Source organism: Egretta garzetta, unplaced genomic scaffold (assembly GCF_000687185.1).
Source record: "Egretta garzetta isolate BGI_Z169 unplaced genomic scaffold, ASM68718v1 scaffold163, whole genome shotgun sequence".
NCBI classification, from domain to species: Eukaryota; Metazoa; Chordata; class Aves; order Pelecaniformes; family Ardeidae; genus Egretta; species Egretta garzetta.
The window spans coordinates 6,384,290-6,400,074 of NW_009259308.1; the positions used below are offsets into that span (position 1 = coordinate 6,384,290).

Genomic DNA, 15,785 nt, shown 5'->3' on the forward strand with positions numbered 1-15,785 from the left:
ATTAGATAGAGTATGAAAGAAAAAGATTAAAATGTGGATTGTGGCTCTTGTTCAGATACACATCTTTAGCGGAATAAATTTCACCTAATAAGTCACTTTTGCTCCATCAACCAACCACTAATCTCTTGTAATGGTGTTCCAAGTTACCAACTGAGTTGAAATATGTGGAAAATGAACGCAGCGTGCAGATCCTGGATACCTGTATTTGTGACGCTGTTGACACAGCAGAGGCTCGGTGTACTCCTGCTGCAGCCATGTTTCCTGTTTCTATAAACATGCTCTGTTTGAAAAGGGGCTACTATGGGCACACATGTGCAGCTTATAGCTACTTTTGTGCCAACATAAATCAAGCCCAAATGCCATCTTGGTGACATAATGTAAGACTTACGCTTAAGGGAGTCCACATACATAAGTGGGTTCCAAAGTAATTAATTTGAGGAGTCCACTTACATTTCAATCTCACAACCAGACAGACGGCCTCGTGGTTCCCTTGGCTTTTTAGCATCAGACTCCCCAAATTTCACTCTTCCATTTCCTTCACTTCCTCACCTTTCAGGGTCAGAGCTTAACACCGCAAAGGGAAATGAAACAGAGAAAAACAAAACAAAACAAGCTGTGAAGCAGATTAAAGCCATGTTTGACATTCAGAGGTACATGGTTCCTTTTTCAGCTACAGGTATGAAGCAGTAATAATTTTGTGTCCACAACTCACAGTATAAAAACGGTTTTAAAAAAAATTGAAGTTTTCTAAATGCACCCTCACTCAAAAAATGTCATGGCTTTTTAAATGTATTCTATTTAATGTTCAAGTCAGCTGAATTGTATATTGCTTCTTTTTTTTTTTTTTCTTTCTTAGAAATGGTCTGGGAAGTAGACAGAAACCCTCCTACACTTCCCTCAAATCTTGGTACTCTAAATGCACCACCTCTGAAGGGAAGGTGTTTGCGGAGCAAGCCACAGAAATATGTGCTTCTGCTTATTAAAGAGGATGTATCTGCCTGGCAAATATCTTCTCCTGAGTGGGACTGAGAGAATTGCCATCAGCCTGTGGCTCTTGCAGAATTCGCGCTCTGACTGCATCATCAAGCAACACCCCGCACACCAATCTGCTCAGAGAAACTAATTTGCTGAAGTCAGGGTCCAATTCCTTTCCCATAAAAATCAGAAAAATAACTCCTACTGCCTTCTGTGGAGGCTGGATCACATGTAAGTGAAGACACAAGCAAGTAATCATGGGACAAAATGGCCCATCCAGATTCAAGAGGAGAGATGTTTTACGGGAGGTGATTAGCTTTTGCTTACCCAGTTCATATACACTGCCCTGAGTCAGTGGGCATGAGGCCATTTAGCAATTCATGGATCAACCTTAAACCAAGGATTTCCAGGTTTTTGTAGCAGAGAAAGCTGGAACTGTTTCACACAGCCAACACAAAGGTTATTAGCTCGGTCCCACATCTCTCCCTAGAAGATGTTCACACCTCATGTGGGAGGTCAGAGGGATTACAGCATATTTTTGCAGATCCTAGTCTATTCTTAAACTGCAGTTTCCATACTTGTGTACGCAATACTAGTGCAGAATCTGCTTCTGTCAGACAGCCTGCTTCAGTCTTCATGCTTTTTAACAAAGAGAGGATAGTGATAATATGGACATTTCCAGTGAGATCTCCTCTGGTTCATTTTAAATGTTCAATCTCACTTTTGGAAGGGATTTTAGCTTTGTTTCTGACTTAGTCTCGTGAATGCACAGCTGCCTCAATACTTAATGCATATATTTCCAGGAGTTTCTATAGAGGTCATCATTCTAGCATATCAATATGTAATGAAGGAATACGAGAAGCCAGTAGGAGAGGTTAGACTTCACGGACCTGCTGAGAAAGGCCCAGAAAAACAACATGAAAACTGGTAACGGAGTATAAGAAAGCATGGCAATGACTAACTCTTCCTGGTGAATAAGTGTTTACATAGCTAAACTTTTACTAAACTACTAACCAGGCAGAAATGAAAGACCCTCACTTCCAAGTGGACTATTGCATTTCTTCTTTCTCATTTTGGGACCTAGTAAATCAAATTTCAGAAAATGATGCCATGGTTTTGAAAACCCTAATACAGTTTGCTGAACACCAGTGGCTTTTTCTACAACAGCTTAAATAGGCATACAACACTTCCATGATTTTGAAGATCTGAAGGAGGAACCAGATTTTTCTTTTGCTGCTTACCCTTGGAATTCTTCTGTGCTTGCCTTGTGTCTGAAGAGATGTAAACAGAGGGAAAAAAATGTGGCTGAAGGAGTTATTCAACAAAACTAAAAAGTGCATGTGTACGCTTATATGGAAACAAAGAAAACATGCAGAGAGTTAAGTTTCTTACAAGAATCTCCTTTATTTTAGAGGAGAAAATGTAATGATTGCATGATTTTAATGTTCATGTGAACATAGTGAACAGGTAGAGTAACCGAACAAAGCCATTAAACAAGACTAAACTTCCCAGATAAAATTTAACTTAATTCATACTTATATATGACACTCTTCTTCATGTCAGAAGACAATTCAGTCTTCAGAAAAATCAAAATAAATGTTCAGAATTTTAAAGGGTGGGTCTGTAGCTCAGAGGTGAAACAAAAGTAGCTTCTGAACAAGTCATCCCAAATTTAGAACCGAACTCTTCTTCTCCTACAAGGCAAATGGATGATTCTTCCAACCCGGAGATGAAAGAGTCCTGAAAGAAAACGCACTGCAGTAATCAGCCGCATTTAAAACAGTAACAAATGAGATGAGAGTGGAGGAGTTAAAATGAATGTGCAAGTAGGAAAGACATGCAGCATAGACCTGAGGTTTGTCTAAGTTTTTTGAGTTTTTAGGAAAATATCTTCCATCACATTCTGCCTCTTGCTTTCATGATCATTTTGAAATTTCCAAATTTTTACCAGCTAAAAAGAGAACAACACCCTACTTCGCATGTGATGGTAGGAAACCCTATGCTTATGAGATGATATCCTATAACAGATTAGGGATCTCTCTATTTAACAAAAAAGTAAAATGAAATTTTCAATAGGCAGCTATGGGGAAATCTGCCCACAAGAAGTTTTGTTCTTCTCCCTAAAAACCAAAGCCTTATTTGCACCTTGAAGTAATTTCTGTGCCTTACACAACTCTTAATATCCCTGCTGTAGTCACAGTAAGTGTCCTCATAAACTGGATAAATGCACCTTTTTCAGGGTTCTTCTGAATTCTTCCTGGTGATAATTTTGTGGCAATTCATTTGTTTAAAGATCCAGATACCTTCAAAGATGCCTTAATCAACATCACATTCTTGCCTCACCACAAAGCTCCTGAAATTCGTATGCATTAAGTCCAGACAAGCCACTCCAAATATGCAGACAGGTGCCCACAGAAGGGGCAAAAATGCAAGAATTTCCCATGCTCCCCAAACCAGCCAGTAAGCATGTGGCCCAGCTCCCTGCCCGCCAGCTCCTGCCACAGATCTGGGCAGAGGAGGTTTGAATCCAGCCAGTTACTCTTCTGCACCCTGCTCCAGGGAGCTGCACCCACCAGACACCGATCTGGGAGATGTGCTGTGGAAGCCCACCTTCCACCTGCACCCAGGAACCATCTTCTGGCTGCAGAGAAGTCCTTCAGCAAAGTGTGATGGATGAAGGAAGTGGGAACAGAAGCAGCAGGGACACTCCTTGCAGCCTCTGCTGCTCCCAGATGTGCTCTTGAGGAGAAGGGGCAGGGAGACTGAACTGGTGGTTTTAAAGTTGGGGGAAGAGGTGGAATGTGTCTTAAATGTGGGAGGACATGCAAAAGAAAACCAGAGAACTGCTGATATAGATCCTTAGGTCAGTATAATCAGCAAAGGATCGTGCAATAAGCTAGGAATCAAATCATGGCTTGAGCAATGATTTTGTGCCACCAGTAAAATCTTGTGCGGAGTACTCATTGAAAGGGTAGGCTTAGCCTGGGTTTTTCACATTTAGGAGCACAGACAGCTGAAGAGCTGAGGGGAAATGATTTATGAGGACAGAGCTAAATGCTTAATGCTAGGTTAAACAACAAGTAAGGGCAGACATAACAGCCTACAAATACCCGTAGGAAGAAATGTCAAGGAGTGTGAGGAACTGTTTTGAACAGCAAGACAAATTTCCTAAGACTGAGGTGCAGTGGCTTGTGGTAACACTTGCCCAAATAGCTGAAGTTTTGTCTAGCCTGGGCAAAACATGAGCAACTGAAAGGCAAGGAACAATTCTGTGTTGCTGGACAGGTGAAAGAGGTTGTTCAAATCTGTTCCATGTTCAGATGAGCTCCACTTCTCCATCACCAGAGAAGCCATCTGCAATGTTCAGCAAGGTATAGCAGCTGGAGACAGCATTCTGGAGATGTACTGCAACTGCTTTTCCTGTTACGATTTTTGTGATAGCAGCAATTACAAACTTTATTTCATCAAGACAGTTTCAGGTTGATTGTATAAATGAAGAACTCACTAGCTGCTATTGCAAAGGAATAAGCACACAAGATCACTCATAGCTAGAAAGACTATCCACCACAGTAGTTTCACTAAAATTAACATCAAATTTATCCTGCACAGAGGATGAGTGTTAAAAATGTACCCTATCTCATGCCCCCTTAAGCCCCTCAAATAGCTCTTAAATGGACTTGAACTTTGTTCTGTGCTGAGCACCTGCATGAGGGGTGAGATCCAGCCTAAGGTCGTGTTTGAGGGAGGTAAAGAATTCAGTAGGAGGCCTGAGGGATGTGCCTGATGCTCCACATGGGGGAAAAGTGCTGCTGGGGCTACACTAAGCAGGAATGAAAATGCAGGGGAAAGGCAAAGGAATGCGGGGTAAAAAACAAACAAACAAAAAAGACCTTTGAACTTTGTTTCACAGCATGGCATTGCAACTGTGGCAGGGTCGGGAACAAGAGGCTACAGCTAGCAAGGTAGAAAGGGAGAAGTAGATTGCCTCTGAACCCCTCAGACTGAAAAACTATTGCCTAATTAAAGGAAATAAATACAGGCAAAGGGGAAAAAAGACCTCCTACATAGTCTTGAATTGTGGTAAAGGGGAGGGGAAAGGAAAACAAAACCAAAGCAAATGCACAGCCACAGTAAACAAATGTAACCCTAAGATACCTTCTATCTCCCTCTTTTCTGGCAGATGTCTTGTTCCCAGTCCCTGTGGATTGGTTTGTGCACTTCCTGTGCTGATGGAGAGACTGGACCACTAATGCGGAGCGTTGCTTAACTCAGGGGTGGAAAAACAATCCCAATGCTGGTATCCAGTGACAAGAGAGTAACTGCTCCTTGGGCCCTGCACTGAGGAAGAAGGTAAATTCCCTGCAAATACATCAAAACCTATAAAAGACTTTACATTTTTTTCAGAATGCAAAAGTGAGAGGTGGGGGAAAAAAAAAAAAGAGAAGCCACATATGACTCCTATGGTGAGTGGGGAGACTGAGAGAAACCCAGGAAAGCTGGGGTGGGGGTGTGAGTTTTGCCTGAGCATCATTAGGTGGGTCAGTTGATGGCTACGTGGTTTCAATGCATGCACAGAACAAAATGCATTGCTAAAGTGTCACAAAAAGAAGAGATGGATTTCAGAACTACCTGAAAACAAACTGCAATTTGTCTCCTATCTTAAGGCTAGGAAGGAGATGACCATCCTGGAGGAAATTCCACTCAATGTCATAACAACATTTCAAAGCATTTTGGAGATTAAGGAGAAGATTAAGGAGAAATTCAGGTGCAAAAAAACCAAAGAAGCTGAGGAACTCTTCTTGTCAAAGGGTTTACAAGTGGCAGGAAAAAAAAGCTTTAAGGAAGAAATGCCTTGTAATTATATCGTTAACTTGAGATTCAGGTTCTTCTTCTCACCTTAGCTTAATGCTGAAAACACATTCACAACAGGATGTGCCTTATAAATTTGTAAACACTATGTTGCTTCAAGGTACACGATACAGTACAAAATTTCATAATCTATGGCATGCTGTCAGGAGGCTACAGTGGGAATAGCTGACTGACTACACAGCAGCACCATTCTTGTGGTAAATATGTCTAAGTAATTAGGTAGCGTCATGGTACGCAAACTTGTGCCAGGGAGAGATTTTGAGTTTATTGTGTCTGTTTCTGTATTGAGGAAGGAAAGTGTTTTTTACCTTCCAGAGTTGTTTGGGGCTTTTTAGTAGGAAGCTAAAACAATTACCTGAACAGAGCCATACAGATTGTAAACTTTGACTCTCCCAAAGAAGTATTTTCTGTTGTACCATAGCTTCCAATGAGCAAGACACCTTCTGCCCTTTACTTTTGTTTCATTAGTTTTTTGATGTGTCGCAACACATCACACTAAAAATCAAGGTAGGAAACAAAAAGAAGAAAAAAATCCGTATTGCGAACTTTACTTTTGTCTGGAATCCTTTTCTGGATATTTATGGCATCCCATAAAGTTGCTGAAACATGCCTGCTGTATTTTTAATTGTCATTTTAAATGCCCAAACCCGGAAGTCTTGCTTATATTGTATGCGAACACAGTGTCTGCTTATGTTCAAACCCTCAGGCACTTTAAATAACTCTACTGTACACAGAGAATGTTGTTCATTTTGTTTTTACAATTTTTGCCTGCGTAGAAGGAGCTCTAATGTCTTGAGAACATAAATGTATGTTCATAACCAAGGAGCAAGATCACAGCTGGAATCTACCTGAGCTTTGGATCGTATTTCAGCAGTGGCATGAGGTGAAAAAGCAGCTTATTTCTCTGTTTAATTTACAAGAGCTACAACTGGAACAGCACATACTAGACTTACTGACGTAACGCACAGGTGAGTGCATGTTACAGGTCCACCTCTGTGCCTAATCCACAGGGAATATCAGACTCTTTCAGCCAGACTTAAGAGCCATTACCACTGTAGCCCTAGAGGAACCTGGTCTGAACCCTGGTGTGTTAGTAAAGGTGGCAGCTGCCATAACAGACTTCTGTGTAGGCTACAAACTTGGGGCATAAAATGGGGGTCTTTTTATTGATTCCAGTGAGTTTTGTACCAAGCCTCCATTGTTCTGTCTTAATGAATAAACCATTACAGAGAATTCATAAGTAAATTTGCCTTTTTCTTTCAAGGATTAAACAGGAGCAGATTGTAATTTCCTTTAAATGCATCTATTATTCATCAGTATTTAGTAAGTTTTATTACAGGCTTAAAAACAACAGCATATATAGATTTTTATTCTCAATTCCAATCTGCTCCCTACATGTGTTCTGAAACTCACATTTTATGTTTAGATGTGACTGACCATGAAAGTCACAGGGTAGTACGTGTTCCCCAAGTAAAGACACAGACAAGTATCTTGCCAATGTTCATTTTTCACATCAGTTTGCTGTAAATAATCTTACATGCAATTTTGCCACTTCCTTTCTGTAGGAATCCCTGTGAGTAGGTTAGCACACTATGGCTTGCAGAAAGCTGACACATAGTATGTATGAGCAGAGAGGAAGTAAATTAATTTCGGTGTTTGATTCAACATTGGAGAAAAGCTTTTTGCAGTATTTATTTACCAACAGAACTAAGAGAAGGTACAATCCCTCCTCTAGTCTGGCCATATTGCCAGACAAGGAAAATTCTATTGAGTTAGGACTATAGACAAGGGGTCAAAGAAAGAGATGCTTCATTTCTCAGTGCGCATCCCATACAGCCAGTCCTGTAATAGCTGTCATTATTTGTAACATGCGCAGTAAAGGAATAGGTGGAGAAATGAAGCCATGTATATAAGGTAACACCCTTTTTTTTAAGCAACCACCACTTTTTGCAATGACATGTACAAGGGTCATTTGGGGTTTTCCTTCCCTTGAAGTCTGGGTTTCCTGAGAGGAAGGAGAGCTGAAATACAGGAACAAGTGGCTGAGCACCATTTCCAGCAGCATAGTAGACCTTCCTCATTGACACAGGTTTAGGAACCACATCTGAATCTCCAAACTTCCTGATGTTTTCCCTTTGAAAGGGAGAGAAGACAGGGAAGGAGATGGGTGGAGAAGGTGAAGAGGTGGATCTGTTCTTTTAAAGGCCTTGCAAACACATCAAAACTGCTTCAATCTACTATGAAAAGTAGGTTGCGATACAAGTGGGAAACAGAAGGAAATGTTTGAACTAATAAAATGCGCCGGACTAGCACCAAACTTCTGCTTAAAAAGCTGTTTCTAATACACAACGATTACTTACAGTATTATTGCAAGATCATTAGAGGACTCAGAGATTGAAGAGTGCCTGGGTTCATCTGGTTGAGACCTGGAAAACACAAATGTCACAGATCAGCAAATACCACCAGCAGTCAAAGAATTTTTTATGAGGTCTGTTAGAACAGGAGGAAATGTTCAAACCCAGACTGCTGGGCCACTGTGACCTAATCCTGGCCAGAGAGAAGAAAATCTGCTGTTCACTAGATCACCACTGATAAAAGAGAAAAACTTCAATTCACTAGATAAGAACATCAGTCTGTCTGGGTTGTATTGCAGATCACTTTTAAGCCTCTGAAAGGGTTAATGGGACCCTAGAGATAATAAATACATTATGCAGCTGCGTAGGTGCTAGGAAGATGAATATAGGTTGATTTTTACAAACTTAACCTATGCAGAGTGAGTCATAATTTGCACCTTGCGTCATTCAATAAATGGGTCTTTTGAAAGTCAACCCACTGTGAATGGGCTGCTAGCTCTCAAACAGCAAGAACCCTGCTCTCCTGCCCACAGGCTGCCTAGCTGTAGGATCAAAAAGCTATTCTCCCTATGTGGCAATAATGGGATCCAAACAAACAACTACCTGTTGGTGGGTTTGCTGCATCTCTTAAAAGGATCTTAAAAGGCCAAAAGGTTTTCACTGGAACAACTGGGTTTATATCATGAAAGATTAATTCTTAATCATAAACGTGCGTTATTCTCATTGCTACTGCTGCTGTGCCTTGTAATATTGTTTCTTTATTGAATTATGTCTCACATCAGCTTTTTAATTAATGCCTTCATTAGGAAAACCTTGAAAGTTTAGATAAATAACATTTGCTTTTGTGCATTTTAACCATAAGCTGCTACGTGAAGAAAATTTTTCTATTTTGTAGTCATCCAGGGGAAAGAAAAGCAAGTAGAAAGGAGGTCTACACATTCACAGGGATCTCAGCACTGAGGAGACAGAATAATAATCTTTTGTTGAATAGAAAATAACAAAAAACAAAGTAAACAATACCCTTTTGTTCTACACAAGAAAGGCAGGGCTTTAATAGTCTTTAAACGAGATAGAAAATTTCCATCCAAATGGAACCATGGAGTAGGTAGACACATTACAATGTTTTGGAGTTCAGTGATTAAATTTAATACCATGCCAAACAGTGATTAGTTGATGAAGGGTATTCATAAATAGAATAGAAACAAGGGAAGTGGGCCTCCAGTGCAGTTTGGTGTTAGGCTTTCTCCTGTAGTAACAGGGTCAAATGAAAAAAAGTTTCATTTGATTTATTTCCCTAAGGAAATTCAGTGGAATTGTAAACACAAGCTGACTGGTACATATTACTAAAACTTCAGCATTCAGTTCAGATCCAAGAAAAGGTCTTAGGTACCAACTGAAGCACAGAAACATAGCCTTTTCTTCAGCATTTTTCCAGTTTGCTAACTCAATCACCCTGCTCAGAGTACTGGTACATGTGAATCCCATTACTAGACACTGAATTCTCTCAACTCCCTGTGAAGGCAAAGTAGCATCCTAATTAAGGCTTCTGAATCCCAGCCTCAGAGCTGGGTGCTTATGTCCTTTATGGATCTTTGCCTTAGTGCATTAAAATACCCTGTTGAGCCCAATGCAACACATTGTCCTTAAAACCGTACATATGTGACTAATGATCCAGGAGAATAGGAGCATAAATCCTTTTTAACTTAGCTTTGGTCTCTCTTATGCCCATCCAACCCAGGCAGCAAGCAAGTGGTGCACAGAGAAGTCAGCAGCAATACATGAGCCCCATGCCTACAGACAGATCAGGTCAACTTCAGCAAACAGTCACTGGTTTTGCAGAGAAGGACAAGCAAGATTGTCCCCTGGTTTCATAACATGAAAAGTTACCCCCTGAAATCTGAGAAGTGACCTTTGAAGGAAATAAAATTTTCATTTCAGTTTTTGCTAAATGAACTGCTCCAGCCCATCCCAGCATCTTAAGTATCAGTATCTGAAGACTCACAAAATATAAGCAAAATTAAACTGAGATATGTGTGCAGTAGAAGACAAGACTCCTCTATAAGCATGAGTCCTCCTCTCTTTTCTATCATCACCTATTCCTACAGCCCAAGCAACGGCCATCATCATTCTAATCTGAATTAAGCCCCCTTACTTTAAAATCTGTTTTGGACCAGACCTTCTCTTAGCTGCATTAGTATAAATCTGCTGTCTTTTCATGGACTTTCTCCAACTACACTCTGGTGTAAGCAAGATCAGAATCTTATCTTGGTGGTAATTTGCAGGGTTATGCTAAAGGTCAACATTAGTGCAGGCCACAGATGTTGGTGAAATCTCACCTATTTATGGGGAAAAGAATTTACAGTTACAAATTATTATAATAGCAACATAATTTTTTTTAAATGGTAACATGTAGATAATGTTTCAAGTATCTTGCTTAAAATTTTAAACCCATCCATTAATTAACAATAATTAATCACCAAGCATGTTATGTGTGCTAAGTTTGCTGCAGCTTTCATTACAAGAAAATGAAACAAAAAAGTCTAGGAAAAACTGTCTTGGAGTCTCTATTTAACACTTCAAATGAATGGTTGTGTTCAGCTCCTGTCGGTATCCTCCATCACAGGCAACTTTCCTCACTGCCACAGGGCCTGGGAGCTTTTCAGTGGGAGAAGCAAGTGATTTGCACCTTAAGAAAAAATTCAGACTTATTCTTTGCGTATGATTTGTGTTCCAGGTGGTAGTAAGAGGTAAATCCTAGAGGCTTTCTCTACAATGATCGAATGCCAAGAAGTGGAGCGGTTTACTGGAAGAGCAGCAGCTTCTAATGTCTCTGCAATGACAGCTTTAACTAGAAAGGTACAATATTTTATATTCTGCAAAGCTGAGCTAGACCGTTTTGGCAAAGAATCTGTCTGCCTACCAAGGGTGGGGTAGGTATTTACTATCTATATAATGACTTCCTACTGCAAGTGGGTCAGGTAATTCAAATACCTAGCCAAAACTGCCTTTGGTCGAGTCTGGTGGAAGTCTAGCCTGTAAGTAAATACGTCCCTCTGCTACAGAGTGCACATCCTCTGTCATGTGATGTCTCAGCCATTTCCTGGTACTTCCACTCCAACAAATACTTCACTTTATCTCCTTCCGATTGTAACATCGGCAGTTTCACCACTGAGGTTGCCGTTACTGCACTTTCTGGTGTCAATGGCCTGCTGTGAACTGAAAAAATACCTGCTGAAAAAAACAGTCAAGCATTCGAATGATACCAGAGGCTCCTTCTTTTTCTCCCTTTGTTGTAGCACACCGGGCAGTCATCCAGTTTGTGGGTTCTGCTCGTCGAGCTCCAAACCAAATGTTTCAGAATCCAGCCTGCACAAATAATCAGGTTTTAAACAAAAACTGCAGCAAAAGATCAGCTTGCTGCATGTGATTGGTGTACTGCTTGGCCTTCTCTCAACTTGAGCCTGGATGTCTGACGTTCAAACATGTGCATTGTGTTCGTTCTGGCATTTGGAGTGGGGTGGAAGGTATTGTGTGTGTGTGTGGTGGGGTGGTAAATCCCAAACTCGGCAAGATTTCAGAGGTGCTGCCTTGCACAGTGGTTAAGAAATAACTCATTTCTGGTTGAAATGTTAAAGCAAAGGTATGAAGTAACTTGAATGGTAAGAAATAACTACCAGCTCCTAGCCAGTTCCTGCGGGCACTATGGATGGATCAAGCTGCCCTGTCCAGTGGCAAATCTCACTTCTGTGAATAGCAGCCTCCTCACCAGCCTGCACAGAAGCCCCTGAGAGAGTTGCTGGGAAAGGATGCAGCGGTTATTGAAAAGATCCTGCAAGTATTCAGAATATAGCTGTTTGCCAAAAACATAGTGGTATGGCTTTGTTCACCGTAAACATTTTGGGCAATGCTGTTCATATTGCGCCAATTCACTAAATTGTCTAGCTCTGAAAGTGAGCGGAAATTTTGAGAAGCTTTGCAGTGAGTAACAACTCTTGCTAAGAAAGTCAAAGTTATTCTGGCAGACTGCAGTTGAACCACAAAAAACAGAGGTCCTGAGGAGCAAGGAGATCCTACAGATACAAGTCAGCATGACCAAGGTGTCACCATGTTTCATCACACAGTCCTTTACTGGAAACCAAGTCAGCAAAACAAAAAGATGTTCACAGACTCTAGCGGGCTCTGGATTAGACTGCTGTCTTCTGAGGACAGCTTCATGAATCCTGGCAGTTTAGAGTAGCTCTTTTAAAACAAAATTTCTGAAAATGAATGAGTTATTTCGTAGATGAACTATGTTATCATGAAGTTTTTGCTTGTCTATCTTTCAAAACAAGCACGGTCCTGTAAAGAACAGATGAATGTTAATATTATACCTTCTGAAAATTTGAAAAATTGTATTTGAAAATTAATACTGTAACCATGTGTCACTTAATAGTACTATGTTTTGATCTTCACAAGGTTATCCCAGTTGCTTCGCCCCATAAAATTAACCACAAACACAATAGTGAATGAGTCAGAACACAAAGCTGACTCTAAGAGACGGGATAAATGCCTCTGGAGAGGACAGCAAGCAGGAGGCATGAAGCAGTTAAGGGTGCAGCAGTGTGTGGTAACAGTTGAACGAACAGGGACTAGGATAAAGAGAGAACACTTTTCTGTAAAAATACTCATTTATTTCAAGCTCCTCCACCTCCCACCAAAGCAAACAAATTTTGCAGGGTCTGGAACACCTGATCTGACGGACTAAAGTCTGAACTGGAAAGACATGAGCTACAAGATGCAAGCTCTGAGCAGGAAGGTGGCCCACAGGCTCTGGCACTTCTGCACAGGGCCTTTGAAAAGAGTTTCCAAGGGGCTTACACAAAAGGTTCTTTCAAAAGTGCTCCATAAAATACACCTGAAGAAAGACCGTTAGGAGGAGACTCGGTTTAGCTCTGTTCTCCTCTGTTTAGCTCAGGTGTTGTTTTTTCACACACAGAAACACATGTACAGACTTAGTACACCATACAATGCCTCACTAAAGTCATCAAGTGGTGGTTATAACTTCATCCAAGATCAACAAGGTCTTTTTCCACAAGCAATCCTTTGTGTTTGGGAAGCCTTTGCCCTGAATTTTACTGTCTCCCAATCAACTAACAGGTGCTCTGCAGTCAAACATGAGCTATTTAAGGGCAACCTGCATAACAACTTCCCTGGCTGGCAAGCAATCTTAAATAGTAGCTAGGTACTGGAATGGGTAAGTTTTATTCAGACAAACAGAAACACTCCCAACAGGAAAAGAAGGGGGAGGAAAAAAAGAGGGAAAATGATATCTTTCTTGGTTTCCATTTAGTTTTCTCTTTCATATGTTGGCATAGTAACTCTCAAAGAAGAGAATGAGGCTCCCAAAACCAGACGCTGTGGTAATCTGACACTATACAGTGGTTGTTCTTAAAACTTTCCAGTTTTGTTTTGGTCAACAACATAATGTGCTGATTGTATATGTGATATTTTCTCCACTTTCACAGGGCACAGATAGCCATATATTGCTAATATTGAAAGCATATTATTTCGGGTAATTTGACTTTTATTTTTTCCCTGGAGAAAGCACTTTGGGGTAGGAGAAAAAAGTGAAAAAGCTCTCTCAGCTAGATGCCAGATGTGTCATTTTGCAATGTAAAGCCACACCAGAATTTTATAAGCCATGCAACTGCTCATTTGTATACCATTCCCATATAATATTTTTAAAGTTTCATTGTATGGCATAAAATGGGATGTTCCTCATACAAAAGCCCCTGCTAAGAGCATTGTATATACACTGCCTTATGCCCCAGGTGGGCAGAACCATACCACTGATTTCTTTGGTCTAATGGCACCCAGGAAGGGCTTCTGGATTCTTATAAATGCATGTGAACCAGAAGAGACTGCTGCTGTGCTCCGCTACTGAAGGTCTGAAAAAAGGTGTCAGCCAAACTCAGAGGATGTGGGAAAGGTGTCAGTGTCCTGAAGTTCATTCAGGTGAGGAAACAGAGAGGAGAATATCAAAGACAAAACTGCCCCAAAGTCTGGTGCATGCCCCCAGTAACTGGTTGAACTGCAAGGAGCAACGCAGTGCTTTCATTTAGTCGATACAAGAGCGAGCAATAAGCTCCCGTCACAACCTCATCAGAGTCCCTCCACTCACAGAGGCAGAGAGCACAGGGTGACACGAGGTCTAGAAGGTAAGCTGGTTCGAAGGTGCATGGGAAGGCCTATGCAAGTAGCATTGCTAGAAGGAAGTCTTGTGGTCAACAAATATGCATGAGTCCTCATGATCTCCTGGATGTATAAAGGAACACTCATTTGCTGAGATGCTATACAATTACTTAAGAGTGAAACAGATCCCTGTGTAAGTGCAAAGTTTCCAGGCAATGATGGAATTGTATTATTCAGGAGATTGTGACATTACTGTAAGTAATGCTACTGTAATGTTTCGGTCTACATAAAACCAAAACTCTTACCTCTTCTCTGTCCTCTTCTTCCCCTACGCCAATACACAAGTACTGGCACTGTGTCTCTTTTATATTTAATCATAACTATTGATATTTATGGGGCATGTGAATACATGAGCAGGAGAGCTAAAGAAGAAAGATGTTCATAGGCACTGCTGGCTGCGAAGCAAGACAGGCTGTGTCACAGGGAGCATGTCAAACACATAAATATCACCTATGGTGTTATAATAACAAAAAAGAAAAGTATTTTTACCGTGTAGTCATAACACGTTATACCAGGCCCAATAACGCACACAGATAGGAACAGCCATACCGGTGAAAGCCAGCGGAGCTCTAGAAACTATTCCATAACGAAATCCACAAAGCGGCAGTGGGCCACAGCATCATGGATGCAGCTAGAAGACAGACAGCATCTTCCCATTCACAGTGGGATATTTACTAGGATATATAGCTCTCTGCATGTGAATTGCCTCTGCTTGCACCAAAAAAAAGGCATCTCTTGTGCACAACGGACTAGTGGCTAGAACTGGATAGCAGCTTACATCATTTAAACCTGGACAGGCCTGCTAGACAGACCGGAGGTCAGCAGGTGCAGAGACTTGCTCTTTGAAGATTCTTACTCAGTATCAGTTGTGCAACAGGTTATCAGCGTGGGTTGCTTCCGTATACGGTCATGACCCGTAGGAGTGGAAAAACTTGTTTTGTAGTAGCGGAGGGATTTTCCTGAACTAGATTAAATAATATTTATTTAACTAAAGCCTGCAGTTTCTGGAGCTGCTCTGGATTGACATTAGCATAGCTGAGATCTTTAATCTTCTTTCATCTGCTACAATGCAGAAAATCCGAGTCTATTCATTTTTGTACTCATTCAATGCTCATACCAGAAACTAAGAACTGGTTTTCTGGATCCCTCAATCCTTCAGACAGAGAAATCTGACAATTTCTCAAACCACAGGAAACTTAAAAATAGCACTTGTTCCAGCACAGCTACACATTGTTGTTCTTGAAATGTGGGTTAGAAAAGACTTACAGAGTCTCTAAAAGAGAGAGGCCTGAAGCAAAGCGTCTCTATTACTGCATTCCTTTATTTAAACAATTAACCTTGTGAACAGAAGAGCTA

General features: G+C 40.9%; 1 protein-coding gene across 1 annotated transcript in view; it reads right to left on the reverse strand.

Annotated features, from left to right (window-relative positions):
- FGGY (FGGY carbohydrate kinase domain containing) overlaps positions 1–15,785 on the reverse strand; it is a 327,463-nt gene that overhangs the window by 234,193 nt on the left and 77,485 nt on the right. The window contains exon 6 of the mRNA XM_009636237.2: positions 8,205–8,270. The gene's annotated coding sequence lies outside the window, so the exon portion shown is untranslated. The remainder of the gene's footprint in view (positions 1–8,204; positions 8,271–15,785) is intronic.